We start from the raw sequence: 17,168 nt of genomic DNA on the forward strand, positions 1-17,168 counted from the left end.
GACTGATGTTACTTCCCAAACATTCTTTGTGCAGCATATTACTCAGCATTACTCCACATCAAACACCCTCAAGGTTTCCTGAAGACAACAATAACAAAAAAAAATCTACACACAAACACCACAAAAAAAAAAAAAAAAAAACACATTATGGCCAGCGTGAGCAATCACCTTCCTAATTGAAATGGCTCCAAGCTCAAATAGCATGTAGATACCTTTGAAATAAATTAACTCATGACCAAAAGTTTTCCCCTTAGAAGAAATGACCATGAAGAGAGCTTCACAAGAAAGTAAAATACCAATCTCAGAATGTCTTCAGCAATGCTTGTCAAAAAAAAAAAAAATTCTATTAAAGAAACTTTCTTTTCTATTCTGCTGCCTGGCATTGTGCCTAATTACTGTGGTAAAAAAGAAAACTGGATGAAAAATGATCATGCATGGCTTTAACTCTCTGTAAGCTCTTTCTGACTTGAGGATTATATTTACTCTCAACCAACGTCAATTTCTCTGCATAAAAATAGCTAGGATTGCTCAGATGTTACTGAGCTATTTTAAGTAATATTTTAATATATTTTATGATGGTAAGACAATAATTAAATTTTATTAATAAAAAAGCAGCAAATCCACAGTTATGCTTTTTATGGAACTACTCCCCTAAATATCTCCAGTTATTTTAAAATCATTACTTTAAAGTCTCTACCTAAGCAGAATTTCAAGTGGAAATTGAAATGCTTCATATCCAGCTCCCATAGAGTTTGATTCTGACTCAAGAAAACTGATTTAATGGTAAGACAATAACTAATGTTAGCTGGCTGAATTTTAAACTTACGTGTTTTGTTTTAAATAAGAGACAGAAACTCAAGTCTCTAACCCATACATCCTTCAGTTCTTACTCCTTGGCCTGGAAATGTTTTTTACCTCCATTCAAAAGATTATCTGCTAATTTGAACGTTTGTTCAGTCAGCTCTGTAACTTAACTTTAAGCCCATTTAACAGATGGTTCAAGCTAGGCACCTACGTACTTTACCTATCAGCATACAGCAAAACAGTGGAAGAAAATGGAAGAAAATAATGCTATAAATCCTACAAGTCCATCTCCAGAATTTAACACTTTAAAGCTTTGCAGATCTCAGTTAAGTCTAAGGGCAGGCAGGAAACCAAGTAACCAAATCTCTGAACTGAAACAGGTAACTTTGACACCACTCTGGCAATTCTTTTTCTTAAAGTGAGGTAACAGTTAACAAAAGATACTTATATTTTTGTTAGAACTTTTGATACAAACTTGAGATATAAGAACAAATTGACAGCTTTACTCAAAGGAATTCACCTTAAGGGTTGTTGCAGGATATCAGCTTGTACTTGTCTCTTGCGTTGCTGGTGAAGAACGATGCATAACAGCAGTTCTGAAATTATGATCGTTCTGTATCCTGTCAGCATTCTGTTTTATTAATTCTGCCAATGAGAAACATGCACTAGGTTGTTTTTTTTCCCTGACAAGCAGTTGAATGGAGGAAGACAACAAGCTTGAAGACAGCTAAAGAATATTTTATTGCTTTACAAAATAGGACTCTTACCCCGAGTACAAATTAGCAGATGGACAACATACCTATCCATTTCAGTAAGTTTAGGACTGTTCCCTAAATCATATTCCTATTACACTGCACAATACTTCACGAGAAGAGGTCAACACTTTTCCTGAACAAATTACACACAACAGACAGTAGCATTACTGCTGCTGTGCCCAGTTCCTAACAGTTAGATATAAAACCAGCAAGGTACCCATCCAACAGATGTGGATTCTGTTTTCTAGCATGGAAAAGTCTACAGAAGGTAGTGTTCTAGTAATGCTGCAAAGCAAGGCAAAAGGGAAGCATGTAAATAAAGACACTCAGAAAAACAAAAGTTTGTTTTGCTGCCAGAAGTTAATCATTGTTTTCTCTTTCGCTTGGTAAATATTAGCTATGAATATTAAAGGTCTTTCATGACAATATTTAATTCCCTATTTGTGGTCCAATCTGATGAGAACACATCATGCCTATTTTCTTTCTTTACTTATAATGACTTATTGAGTAAAACTTAATGACTTATGGAGTATTTTTGGCAAGTATAGCATTTTTAGGATTTACTTTATTTTCTGTTTTGCCCCTCTCCCTCCTACTCCCCCCCCTCCATCCCAACCCTTAAAGGAAGTCAGCAGTAACTTAAGATTTGCCTTCAACCTGACTGAGGTGTGCACACATCCACAAGCACCATTCATAATGAATGCACTAGGTGGATTCCTCCTTACTCTCAGGCTTCAGGAGCATGGCTTTTCCCCCCCGTTGCTAGTTGCTAGCTATAATAGGCTTACATGGATCAGCTGCATTAGTGTTGTGTCCCTGATAAGCTGGGATGCTAGGTAGCTCATCATCTTCTCCTTTCTTTCTATCACCCCTTTTCAATACAAGTTGTTCTTGTCTTTTTCAATTTCCTCACCCCTTGCCCTTACATACCTATTGATCTTTTAACATTTCAGGAGACAGCTATAGAATGGGTAGCAGGCTGTTAGTTCTCTTATTGCATCTCCAGAAATTGATGATCGTGTTACTGTCTAAATCAAACGTAATCAGATATATAATTCTATCTTGTAGCTTTACATAACCATTACCCCATTGTGAAGTATACACTGTTAAATCCATGGCTCCTTTTCTGAGCCATCACAACATGAGGAACTGATGCTGGATTAGAAGCACACAACGGAATAACTCCAGTCACTATGGGTACAGTTTCTTACCTTGCTCTTCTCTAATATTCAGACCAAAACTGTTTTTACTGTGATAAATTTGAGAGAATGAACAGATAGATGACAATACATCTTTCCCACCAGTCTTAACTGCAAACTACAAAAGAAAACAGTAACACCCTTTGGAGTAATCATCTTCTATACCAGACTATGCTTGTGAAGCTGTACGTTTCTCAAAGTAGATTTTGGAAAGGGCAAGAACAGGACAGAGAGCAAAGCCAAGCAGACCTAGTGCTATTCTTCACAACTTGCAAGTCATTTACCAAGAGTAGGTTGGCTCTTTGTATTTTAACATCTACTTAAAGGTGGTCTCATTATTATAAGCCATAGTGTACACTACATACATTATATTTCACTGCAGAGATAAAATTGTCCCGTATGGTTGTTAGCACGGTTAAGTACCATCCAGAAGATAATGAGCACTCTCTGTTCTTGCTGAGTATCATTTTGTAGAAAATAGCAATGGGAAGGATTTTCCTCATTAACAAACCATGATGGGGAAGAATGAAACTTAAGACAGCTAATTTTTCCAGGATGATAATGTTCTTCATTTTTAGGTCATTTGAGTTCCATATTAATTACAGAAAGATGGAGGCTTTTCAATCAACCTGCTCCCTCTCCCATTACATATGTAATTGTAAAAGCTACCTTGCTTTAATAATAAGTACAGGTTAAATTTTTATTATGGGATGTGATCCCATAAAAAAAGACAATAAAAGACAAGGCTCGTGGTGATGGATGACCACATATCAGAGCACATTTCCATAGCACGCTGTAATTTCACTGACTCATCATTTGGCATGTGACAGCAAAACTCTAGAGGTGTAGCTAGATCACACCTTTTTGTTTGTTTGTTTTAAACCAGCTTGCTGAAGTAGCTTTTAAGTCATGTCAGGTACAGAGATACCTGACATTTTATATGGGCATAGTCAGACCTTACTGAATAATTCTATACACATACACAAATACACAGCACTGTAATCATCTTCAGCATCACATTAGTACCAGCGGGATGGTGTTGCTTTGGCAATCTAAGTACTTCTCTGTAACTCAAATGCACATATGCATGGCCCTTTACAAAATATTTTCCCTTCATTCTATCCAACACTAAATGTTGAGTTTTACCTGTCCTTAGCAAGGACACATTTGTAATACCACATTAATATTAGTTAAAAAAACAAAAGAAGTGCTTGAAGATCTAGCCATTTATCATTTTCAGTGTTTATGCAAACTGAGTTAAATATGAAGTTATTTCCCTAATACTTATCAGACAGAACACAGAGCAATTTCTATTTATTTTTATAAAAAGATCTTAACGTTATGCCAGCTGAAAAACAGAGGTAGGAAATTCATGTCTTTGAAGTTTCACCATCACTGGACATTACTCACATTAACAGGTTTAACAACAACTTGAGGAGCAGGAGAGACCAGAATAAATAAAGGGCTCACACATTTATTTCCCTTCTGCAAAGTGAACATGCTTTGTTGTGGGACAAGAGCTATCTGAGAGTCCCATGTAGCGCTGCTTTTGGATTAGGGCTAAAGAAATCCACAAAAAGCATTTAATGTTGATCATACAAACTGGACCCATGAATTGGAAATTATTCGTAACCATCATTCCAAATTTTCGGTATTCATAACCTGACAGGTACCTGTCTTTAAAGATTCAGAAACCATTTTCCATTGACAGGTACCTGTCTTTAAAGATTCAGAAACTATTTTCCTTTGATAGGAAAGATATGAACTTTCCTATCAAAGTTCAACTCAGCAGAACAAGACAAGAGTAACCAACTGTTTGGAAACTGCAACTTTACTTATTTATATCAGAAATCATGTCTGCTATAGCTTTTAAGTACTGCTATAAAGCCCTCTTTCCCTAGACATTTTGTTTCTTCATTTTTTCTTAGTCCTGATTTACTTTAATTAATTGTTGCGTTTAGCTCAAGCATTAGAATTAACAACAAAACACATCAACATCCACCTGACAGCAAAGAAGAAAGGGTAAAAACAGCAAATCACTAACCAAGTGCTTCACCTTTAATAATCAAAGAATTACGTTACATACGTGATAAAACAACCCTGTCCTGCCAGTACCACAAATCCTTGATTATGATAAATTGACAGCCATTTGTTCAGCTGTGTTGTATGTTAGTTACTGCAGGCTGTTACAAACAATTCATTTTTGGACAGAACTTAGTCTAAGTGAACCTGTTCTATGTTTAAGCATACTCAGGACACAAGTATGTAGTTTGAACACTGACTGAAGTGATGTAAGCCACGGTCAAATGCATCATGCTCTTTTTCCCCTACAAATATACCCAGGAAGTTTTATGAGCATAGTAGGGCAGACTGCTCTGATCTCAATAAAGTAGGATTTTTCACTCAGATTCACAAAGCTGAAATGAACTGCACACAGAAGTGCTTATGTCTTTCCATTCACCATAAAGATTGCTCAGATGATTAACTCAAGTGCTATGTAGATGATGTCTTTATACTGTAGTTGCATAAAGCTAGAGAAGTTGAATAATAACATCACTTCCACCCAAAATATAACCTCTGTGTTTTCCCTGGCCTTTGAAACTACTTTGAACTACTTTATTTTGAACCTTTTGCCTTGCCAGAACACCTGTTTCTTTGTCCTTGTCCTCTTGAAGATATTAGCAGAAAATGTCAGTTCTCCTAATTAATCCATGCTAGTTTTAACATTTTAACTGTAATTCAACTGTAGAAAAGTACTATGATGATATTTAAAGAACAACTTTATATTCACAGCAAGCAATAGTAGTTAAGAACATATAAAGTTTTCATACAGAAGGACAGCACAAGGCCTCACACAACTCAGATATACTTGAAAATAAAGCTAAACAATAAATATGCTTTCTAATTATCCTCTATAAATTGGTACATTTTCCACGGATAATTCTTGAGCATTTCTAAAGGCAGCAGAAAACAAGTTTGCAAAATGTCACACACAGAAAACGTGTGGTAACATCAGGGAAAGAACCCAGATATCCCAACTCCTAAATCTTACATTCAGTCCATTAAGCCTCTTCTGTGTTTCCTGGAACCACATCTAAATATAAAGACAGTGTAAATTATGTGAATTTCAACTATTCGCATTAATTAAAATAAAATATCACCATTTCTTTACACCAAGGATTAAGACTAAGAATTAAGACTCCAGACAGATATGAGAGGGAAAAAGCTGCAGAGATTAAAAATTTATTTTGCCTCAGTCTGAAAAACAACAGACTTTTTCAGAAGTCAGATTTATATAAAAGCAAAGCGAGGGACTGTGAAGTGAACAGTAGAGCAAAAATAATTTCTGAAACCAGCAAAATCTTTCAAATGGGATTTAATAAGGAAAAGAAAGCATAATACACAGAATGCTATCTAAAATAGGGATTAGAAATAGGAAGCTCTCACGTAAATTTCCCTTTTCTTCCCAGACAGAGGGAAGGAACAGTAACTAGAAGTCTGCTAGTTTCATGAGATGTCACCATTGCAGTGAGAAAAGGTATACTATGTCTCACAGAAGAACACTCATCCGGTGATCTGACACTTGGAAATACCTGACTTCTGTAGTTGATAAACAGGACACTGAAGTCACTAAAACTAGTAAGGACAGTTTTAACTCTATCTCATTTGTTTCTCTTTCAATTTTCATCAGTGAAGAGTGAAGGATACAATGGCGAGTATCAGTGGCCAAAACCAAAATAATGTGAAATGGTGGTTATGCTTGAGACAAAGCCATAACTAAACTTCCTTATATGCCAAAACCAAACAAAAACCCACCCACAACACCAACAACTGTTTGTTTTACAAGCTTTACATGTATCTTGTTTCCCCATGTGTTCTCTCCACACCTCCGCATGAGTACTTTGTATTCTCCACCATTTTTTCTGATAAAAGCATGAAAGAGATTTATCATACAAAGGGGAGCTCCCAATTGTACCACAGCCATTTCAAAGAACACTTAAATCTTAGCAGCAACAAATAGAGCCTAATAGCAAACTTTTTTATGAGTATTTCTGACCTTTAACCTTTTGTAAATTCTTCTGGTTCTGAAAGCCAGAGTGCTATCCCAGCTTACACACAGGTTTTATTTAGCTAACTATTTGCCATTGACAGTTTGAAAGAAAAAGGCAGATTTAGGTCAGATGTGACTTTATCATTTCCTTTATTTAGAACTTCATATAAAGAAGTCATCAAAACAGTCCAGGAGAGAAACCCAAAAGAAACTCTATTTTGGAATCCAAATAAACATGTGATAAACATGTGATCTGATAAACATGTTGCATATGGCAAAACAGATGACACCTGCACACTTCAGAAATTCAGGGCTACCTGCCCATCTTATCCATTTACCACTTCCTCCGGTTTCAGACTTGCATTAAACCTTGAAATCACAATCTTCTTAGTTTTAAAGCAATAATATCATCTCAAAGGATTCTACACTATTTTAGCTAGTAACTAGGTACTATTTGCCACCAAATACTAGCAAAATAAGTGCTAACTAACGCAAGCCATGTCAGAATCTGTTCTGACTTCAGGCAAAAACATTTTCAGCCTCTGATGGAACCCAGCTATCTGAGGAAAAAGGAAAAAAAAAAAAAAAAACCAACTACAGCATTTAGTAAAATGCAGACATCACTACAGTACTCTCTAATAGCAAATGAAAATACGCTGCAGAAAGCAATTAGTGCTTTTCATTTGAGGTCCTCAGCCCTTTGCTGTTGCAACAAGTGCCATGGACTCCTGAGCAACTGACATTTCAACTGACAGTCGATTTCCAATGAAAACCTAACTGGAAAAAAATTGTTATGCAAAATGCATGATATACAGTTATGCCCAAAAAGATATGATACTTTTTGTTGCCAATATTTTGCAGAGCCATAGAAAACAGCCTATAGACAATACGTCCATTTATGAGAACGCAAATCCCACTGTATTTTGTCATAAGTTACTCAGGCAACATCACTGGAACATAAAGACGACATGCTGGGATGATGTTTCTATTTGCAAAATAGGTTGGATTGCTAATTCTACCAATTCTCTAATGGAAAACAACAGGCTCTTCCACAGTCAGTTCTTTTATTCTCAGTAGTCGTTCCCTGCAGCAGATAGCAATCCATTTTTTGTATCACCAAGACTGATTTTCCAGGCTGAGGGACAGGGTCACACGGACACAATGAACAAAAACACCCAGGTACAAGTTATCATTTATTCCTGCTTTACTAAATCAAGTATTATAGTAGCTTTTTGTAATAGTAGGATTTGAAAAAAATATACATATATATAAACACTAAAAACTTTTCCTTGATTTGAAAAATCTATGCACAAACTCAGCTCCAGAAATTTTCAACGAACATAAACGTTTTGTTTCAGTTTTATGTGGTCTTAGAATCTCAGCCCAGCTTTGACTTTGTAAGAGTAAACTTTGTGAGCAAACTTTGGAGACTTACCATTAAAAACCCCTGAAACACTTTTATCTTCTAAAGCTCCAGCAATTATATGAATCGCAATTCTCTTCAAATAAATAGTCAACGAGTCTACTCCTGATGGCTGCAGAGATGACTTGGATTTATGTGTGGTATAGGACCAAATGATTGTGACAGATGATAAATTGGGAAAAAATAAGAGTAAATTAAAAACAAAACAAAACTGCCACACACGCACTTGGGGCTCTAAAGTATGATTTTGTTTCTGAAAATTTAATCAGTTTGACATTACTGCTAGAAGTATGTATTTCTTGCATTTTAATCTACTTAACCTGTAGATGCTTCTGTGCAGGAAACCAGTAGGCATTGTTCTCCACTAATGATGGTTTCTATGTCATCGATCAGCAACTTAAGCTTTTGAAGTTATAAAAACTATTTCTGTACAGCCTTAAAGACCTAACAGTACTTTTTGATGCCAAGGAATTATTTAATATTTTATAAGGAACATAATAAAAATTAAAATAAATAACACCTTTCACATCTTGAATCACTAAAAGCTACAGGGATTCACATGGTATTTTTCAAAGTAATACACCAGAAGTCTGATGTTCACAGCTCCATTAGAAACATTTATATGCAAAACACTGCTTTTTCCAATCGTGAATTTCTTATGAGATTCATTATTGCCCTACAGTACTTCAGTCTGAAAAGAGACTCTAGGGAGATGACACTTTCCTTGGTTAGCATTGTTGTAGCTGACAGAATGCATAAAAGGCAAACCACTTTTTCCTCTAGCTTTCAGCCTGAGCCAATCAAATGCAGAAATTCTCGGCCTCTTCTAATCTTGAATTCTGGATTTTGAATTTTACAGAATAATTGCAGCTTTTGAGCACAGAATCATTTTGTCACACAACCCATTCCACCTTAGGTAAATGCTACTGGTGCTCGAAATACCATTAACAACAACAAAAAAAACCAACCACACTTGTACTTTGCAGTGTAGACACATCAGCCTAATTAAAAATGATTGCATATTTTTAATGTTAATGCACATTTCATTATGAAGAAATGATCCCTGAAGGCACCTTACTCTTACCTTCCTATCAAAAAATAATTTACAACTAATTTTCTTCTCTCTCACCCTCCTCTCCAACAGCTTTTTTTTTTCAACAGTTCAATATCATTCCAATCAGGGTTGTACTTTCACATTCACTAAGCAGCACGTGATTTCCATACTACATACTTAGATGAGCTTATACTACATGCAAATTATTATTGGTTTTGCCTTGAACCTATTCATACTTGACAGTCTATAAAAAGTCTACCTACTTTTTTTTTTTTTTTTTTTTTTAAGGTATATTCCCTTTTTACAGTAAAATAACTGGAATATTGATGGGTGAAACAAGTCCAGACGCAGAAATACTGTTAGGACAATGAGCACAGGTCTCACACAGGTACTTTTTGTGTAAGTGAATATGGACAAATATATGCAGAAGACAATATGGAAATGAGATTGACATAAAAACGACTAAAATCTCATTCATTATTTAAAAGTGAGCTGATACTACAGGCCTCTGCCTTAATGCCTGGATGCTGCTTTTAGAAGGGATCTTATAGAATCTATCATTTTATTTTTTTAGAGAACAGCACAGACTGACTGGAAAGTACATGAAGCAAGATAATTTTGAACATCATGACAAGCACTGTTTAATTGCTGTAAAAACTTTATAGATATCACAGCAAATAAAAGCTTCAAAAGATGGATTTGAAAGGAAGGAAGATGACTCAATGGATTTTTAGAGGCAGCTTCTCCTAACCACAAGGGAAAGTGAAACAGAAAAGGCTTGTTAGAAAGCTTGACAAATAAGCAATAAAGACACTTTGCTCATTTATTGTTCAGAATAAAAACTAACACCAAGTGAGGCAATAGATACGGCAGAGCAGACCACAACTAAGCAGCTTGGTTTTGGCAGGAAAGGTTCTGCCACAGCTGTACTTAAAGAGACATGTAGAGAAATCATGCAGGGTGGTTAACTCAATATCCAAGCTAATGACCTTCGTGACAGAGTTCTGCACTGATTTTATCTGCACAAAACAGGATTCAAGGTGTGTAGAGGAGGGGATTTCTCTCAGAGTGAGGGAGATTTTAAAGTCTGGGATTTGGAAAGCTTTTGGGGGTTCTGTTTCTGGTTTTGGCCCAGTTCAGTGTAAGGTACCGTGGCAAGATATTAATGGCAACAACGTAGAATTTCCCATAGAACTCAATGCTTAAGATAAAACAGCCTTTTTTTTCCCCCCCTCTATCAAGAGTGGCACTTCAAGCCACCTCTATGTCTTCTGTTCACCCCCAGGCTCCTCAGGTGTCACAAAAGCCCCGTGAGCTGAGAAGCCACCTAGAAAATAAAGATTTCTAAAGGTCAAGATAAGCAAAGCACCAGAAAGGTACTTTATCATATAGTAGGACAGAAGGAATGAGAGTTGAACAGGCAGTTTAATCTGGCCCAAGTCTGCAAATAATACAGACACCTGAGCTGGCACCAGTTCAAGCTAATGCAGCCATATGGTGCTGCTCAGCTCTGTGCGGACACAGCACGACACCACGCAGCAGTTTCAGTGACACAGCACTGGGGTAAGCTAACAACCACTGTCTCTCCACAAGCTCTACTACTTCCCAACAGTCTATCACATCCATCACTAGCTCAGCACTTCTGAACTGCAGTCCAATGCTCTATATTATGCACCAGCAGCCAACCACTATAACTGCAGACATCTGTTTCCCTTTTCCAGGCCCCTACTGCAAACATTTCTGACATCAGCACTGTCTCCATAGCACCTAGAACACTTAAGGGATTTTTTTTTCCGGTTTTAAAGCAAACCAGAGCAGAAAACTGGACAGATTTAAATGCAACATGACATTTAATAATTTAATAAACTACTCCAAACAGCAAGGAGTAACTATGTGCAAGTCCATTTTTCACGTTTGCAGAAAGTTTAACTCAGCCAATGTGAACGTGCACAGCCACCAGAAAGGATTGTCTTGCACTTCCTCCCTCATTTCATGCTTTTTCCCTGTATCCCTTGCACTGATACTTGCACCTCAAGCAGCCCTGCACTGGCAACTAAACCAAGGAATCAATCCTGCTAAAATCTGTGTAGTAGCACTGATTCACATCATCTTAAAACTGAGTATGATCTGCATCTCCCAAATACTATCTTGTGTCATGGCACATTACTACAGCTGACAACTTTAAAAGGTTTACGTGAATATTTGAAGATAAACTAGGAAAAAGCATAAAAACAGTATCTAAGATGAGACTGGCTATTACTTGCTATTCTGCAAGTCAACAGTTTTACTATTCACTTTGCACTGGATTCTTTCCTCTGTCAAAATAACTTACTCAGCATATCTCAAGTTTAATACGTGTTATCTGAAGAGAATGTGCAGTTTTTGCCTTGATTTCTGCCATTTTTCTTAGATTTCGCTATTTACTCTACCAAAAGAGATACTTCCTTGCTTCTGAGGTTCGTTCCATTTTCTTGGGCCACCAGTCCACTGTGGGTCTGTTTTTTCCTTCAGATTAGAAATACTCGTACTTTTAAAGCAACTGATTAAAACATTTGATACTGCACATGTAATTTATATGGACTCTGCCTCCTATTGACAGTTATTACCCCTCTGCTTCCTCTAATCCTTTTAGTTTACTGGAGCACATTCAGTAGTCTCACAGTGAAGTGATCCTAAAGCAGGCAGGAGCTTCTCTAAAAATGAATCCTATAGGATCCTGTAACAATCAGTCTCACAAAATTCTACTCACACCAGAGAAAAATGTTTGGAAATGCATAAAGATAGTTTCTAATATCTTAAATCACAGAAGACAGTTACATTGATTTTATACTAATGCTAGTAAATATTTGAGATTTCTAGACCACAAATAAACCATTTAATAAGCAATATTTGTTTTCAAAACTGAAAGCACATCAAACACCAAAGCAGAAAATATGCTTCCATGGTGATTTTTTTTTGTAAAGTGTAACTTAAACATTATTCTGACAAATGAAATAAACATTGTAATATCAAACTGCTTTACGTTACTTCAGTACAAATGTTATGTAGTACATCAAACTATACACATTGTACACATCTGCATTTGTGACAAGTTCCGGTCTGTAGCCTGGATGAACAGGTGATGGCACAGTATTTCTTGGGAACTTACTACTTCTTGGGAACGCTTTCAGAGTAGCCACTTACAAAAGTGGCCTTCTGATATGAGCATCATAAATATATATTTTTGTCCTTTTGCCTCATTTAAAATTATTGTCACACCGCGCTGGGCATGTACCCTTCATTACTAGGTCACTTCTTACCTTCACGTCTATAACTGGAGACTAATAATGCCATAATAGGCTCACAATGTCAGTGAGGTGCAAGTTGAATCAGATTCACTGTATTAGCCTCAGCAAATTAAATCTTCATTTGCAGAAAGACATTCAAGAGAATAAACTACAGATGTAGAATAAAGCTAAATTATCCCCCCTCCCAAAAGCATGACAAAGGAAGCTGCATCTCATCAGAAGTACATGAAGAATTCTTTGTCCAAAATGAGGCTTGTGACTGCTGTGAACTTATCTATGCAAGAGTCTAGAGAGTTTAATGTTCAAGTTCTACATGAAAGAACAGTTTAATGTTCAAGTTTTACGCAGAAAGAAAGGAAGAAAGAAAAAAAAAAGAAAGAAAAGCATTAGTAGTAGCTACATGAAACTGATAATGAAAATTTTAGACTCTGCATTTCACTTTGACTCCATGGCACATATTACTTTTGTTTATTAGGATGCAACACTAAAATTCCAGAACTTTGTGTCCATGCTAACAATGAACACGAGAATATTCCTCAAAGCCCTATCAAAAGCCGTTAATTAAACTTGTTTGTTCTTGACACTAACAAAACAGGATAACATTGTTTCATCTCAGTTAAGAAGTTACAAGTTGAATAGAGTCTCCATATAAGCAGTCTGGTCCCAAAGCAAAACAGAAGGACCTGCGCCTGGAGCTCACAGTGGTGACAATTTTCATGGGCAGTTCTCTTCATGCTTGTTTTTTCAACCTGTACAGTCATCATACTATTCTAATTCACTATATTCTAATTCACTAAGTTTTGTTAAAAGCCTACTATTTGTTCCAGCTAACATGGACAGGTTAGAAACAGAATGATATCCTAGGTTTCTAGTTCAATTTAATGAAAGGTTTGTAAAGCAGTTATCTCAACAATTCATTTCTTTACCCTTATCACATTTATTTGTATGTTTCTGAATCTCTGACAGTTATTGACTAAAGCGTAGCCATTTTGTGTTCATTTTCATGTTTTTCTAAGGATTCTCTCAGCTACTCTATCAGCACAACAACAGCATACATGCAGGTATCCCATCCACAAGAATTACGGTATTATAGACTGCTTAATCTAGATTACTTAGAGTCCATGTTTAAACTGTGCAAGCACAGCACAAAACAACTACAATATAGGTGAAAACCCAGTGGAACTTTGATTTGTTTTGTCTTTTATACTACCACACTATAACAAAGGAAAACATCTTAATTCATTGCAAGAAAATTTCTTTACCTCTCAAAAGTCCACAGAAAAAATATTGGTTTGTTTCTACCATTGCAACAAATAATAACTCATTTTCTCAGGGTTTATGCAAGCATCAAGTGATAGAGACTGTGTATAAAAAGTTCTGTCTAAAGGCAAATCAAATTATTACAAAAAAGCCATGCTAAATTCCTCTGCATTTAAAACACAGAAGATTTACTTTTTCCATAACAAATCATTTTCTATCAAATAAAGTTGATCAGTATTTATTTTTATGCTTCTAAGCAAGCAGGACTAGAAAATTTTACAAGAAATTTCATATTACATTCCCACTTGGGAAATGAGCACATTGCACACAGCTTCTATTCACTAATTAGGCATTGCAAGGTGCATAGGACTGCAAAGTAAAGAATAAAAATATACCTGAACTTAAAGGAACTATCTTTCTGTGTCTCAAATTGGCACAGAAATTACTTACAAAAAGCTTTGCAAATTCATAATTATCAGTCATGTCATAATATTAAGTAAAATATTAAATCCTTTCATGTAAATCACAATAACTGCAGACACTATTTCTCATAAATACAAACTAACCATCAAACATGTAAAATTTATTTAACTATTCAATATATATATCAGACATAGTGATTTTTTAGCAGACAAGGCCAAAAAAAATGTGTGAATGGACAACTAAATTAATTTTTAAATGAAAGGAATTATTCAAAAATGGAACTAGAAATCTTCTAAAGTGCCTGAATCTGCAATAAGTCAAACAAGTAGCCAGAAAGACCACACAATTCAATATTAAGACCCTGTAACTGCTCTGCCAGTGAAAATGTTGGACAATTGAAGCAAGTTTTTTCCAACATGAAACATGAATTTTACCAGTGATTCAACTATTTTTATACAGGGCTCAATACTGCTAAATCAAACAGTCAAAATCAAACTCAGAAGAAATTGCACTGTTGATTACAGAGAAAGAGAATCTAAGATAAAATATTTATAAAATATTTTTATAGGCCAGAAGGCAGTACTGCTCTAGAAACAGTGGTGGTATCTCAAAACTCACAATATTAATGCTTACTTAAGTAAATTTTCATTAAAGCATTTCATTCCTGTATTATCCCAATAACATAAGACATTTTTGCACTCTTATAACCAGCAGCCTTCCTTTCACAAAAGCTTATACTTCAGATAAACGCACAGCCAGAGTGGAGGTGGCAAAACAATAAAGATACATTCAGTATTAAATTTGGTCTCAACACAGAAAAATAACTGCCAGAGAGCAAAACCCTGTCCTATTCTGTGTAGGGTGGCAGCACAGAGCTACTGATATGGATGGCAGTTGTTATATATTTTTTGTCTGTTTTTTTTTTGTTTGTTTGTTTGTTTTTTACCTGTTATTACTGCCCTCACAGCATTCTAAGAATATCAGGCTTAGCTATAGGGAGCAGATTTTCAACAGATCAGCTCAGTTAGGCACAAAATCAAAATGGACAAATCTTCACTAGAGCTCAGCACAATTAGTGCTAGCCTCTTTTGAAAATCTGTCCCCAGTTATAGATGCAAAGTACTCAAAATCCTGGGTGCTTGCTTTTAAAACTCTGATGTCATACACTCAAAAACAACACTGCAGCCACTGAAGGTTTTGGGGACTTCTGGGGACGCTGTTTCTACCAGGGATGGAGCAAAGCAAGAGGCAATCTTTAACAGAATAAGCCTACTTTAAATGACAAAGTTCACTACTGCTATATTTACTGGCACTGTCCGTTGGACAGACTTGGTTTTAGACCATTTTATTTGCATGTTATTGTTTCTGAGCCAGAACTGAGCACCTTTTCCATTTGCTAGTTCCTCACTGATGTCACCCTAGCATGTTGCTAGACAGTGAGCTGAACAGTGAGAGAACAGTGAGCTGGCTTGAAAGAAAATGCAGCATTTCCTCACACCTTTCTCCTCTTGTAATCAAACCAGGTTGAATCAACGTAAAGGAGTTGAGCATACAAGACACTGGCAATAGGTACAACAATAGAATACTCATCCAACTGATAATTTATACAACGTCTTGCCAAAGAACACAGCCATTTGCAATTTAAGTGCACTAAGCTGGTATCACTTATCTTTAATGCACACTCCAGGAGTCACTTCCTAAAATAAATTGTTATGCAAAATGAGATTGAATTGTACGTGTTGAAGCTTTTACACTTTTGAAATTTCATATCAAATATGGAATACCAAGGCTCAAGTTCTGCCTTCAGCACAACTCTTGGTCCCAAAGACATCAATAAAAGTTGTTTCATTACTGGAGTTGCCTTCATTGTTACTTTGTTTCAGACTGAGGATATTTGAACGTATAGTGATGGCTTACCTTTGTGTTCAAGTGAAAAACTGAAATGACAGTTTTGTCTAATGCATAGTTACTAAACTGGAAAGTTATATTTCCATTAGCTCTCTGAACTACTCTACAGAAAAAGCAGAAACATCAGATGTCTTTACATGTCATTATAAGAAGCCTACAAGCATGGGTTGAAGAAACTCTGGCCTTTAAAAGATATGTGTGAAAACCAACGTACAGATGTTTGAATTTTTACTACTACCCCTTGCCCCCCAAATTTAAACATGTTATTTTCTTAAGAAAACCTTTCTTTGCTCCGCTTAAAATATAGGCTTTTAAAGAAGAGATGTTAATTCTAGCTTATTTAAACAAAGGTGATTCTTATGAGACAACAAAAACATCAGGGACTTAATGTTAAATCTTTCTAACACCCTAGCATATAATTAACTTATTCATTAGCAAGTAACTTCAAGTGGGTATAATTTAACATTTCCTTCCTGCTCCTTGAGCAAACAAAACACAGAATAATTAATCAATTTGATCCCAAGTCCCTAAATTCCACTGTCTGGGCAAAATCTCCAACAGAGACCCATATGGGAGAGCTCCACCCCAGCCCTCCCTCAAGAATCAAGAGTACTTACTTGACTTACAGGTTGACCATTTACAGGGGGAGGACAGATAAGCTGTGCTTCTTTAATTTTTCAGTGAATTCTGCAGAAAGAAATCACCCTGTAAGACTTACTCATGTTCTGTGACATAGGCTGTTCATTCAAAAAGTGCACTGCAGGCAGGCACACCTGGCCTGCTTCTAGCCTCAGACCTCCCCTTGCAAGAATAGCAATAACTGACCTCAGCTTTGTACAGCTGGGTGGGGAGCTGCTCGCGGACAAAAACAAAGCCTTCACATTTTACAGAACCTCTCACCTGAAACAACACTTAGTTACTCAGTAAAGGAGCAAACATATTTATATTTTTAATAATAATAATAAAGCACCTACCACAGAAATACCTTTGCCACATACTGCCCA

At 36.1% G+C, this 17,168-nt stretch overlaps 1 protein-coding gene across 6 annotated transcripts in view; it reads right to left on the bottom strand.

The window, feature by feature from the left end:
- Positions 1-17,168, bottom strand: part of SMPD3 (sphingomyelin phosphodiesterase 3) — a 118,069-nt gene that overhangs the window by 83,583 nt on the left and 17,318 nt on the right. The window contains exon 1 of one of the 6 annotated variants that reach the window (XM_040570792.1): positions 16,782-16,854. The exons of 4 other annotated variants lie outside the window; for them this stretch is intronic. The gene's annotated coding sequence lies outside the window, so the exon portion shown is untranslated. Of the gene's footprint in view, positions 1-12,585; positions 12,692-16,781; positions 16,855-17,168 lie in introns of those variants that run through there. One more of the 6 variants, XM_040570793.1, reaches the window with a different exon arrangement.

The sequence above is a fragment of the Cygnus olor genome, chromosome 12 (assembly GCF_009769625.2).
Source record: "Cygnus olor isolate bCygOlo1 chromosome 12, bCygOlo1.pri.v2, whole genome shotgun sequence".
Classification (NCBI taxonomy): Eukaryota; Metazoa; Chordata; class Aves; order Anseriformes; family Anatidae; genus Cygnus; species Cygnus olor.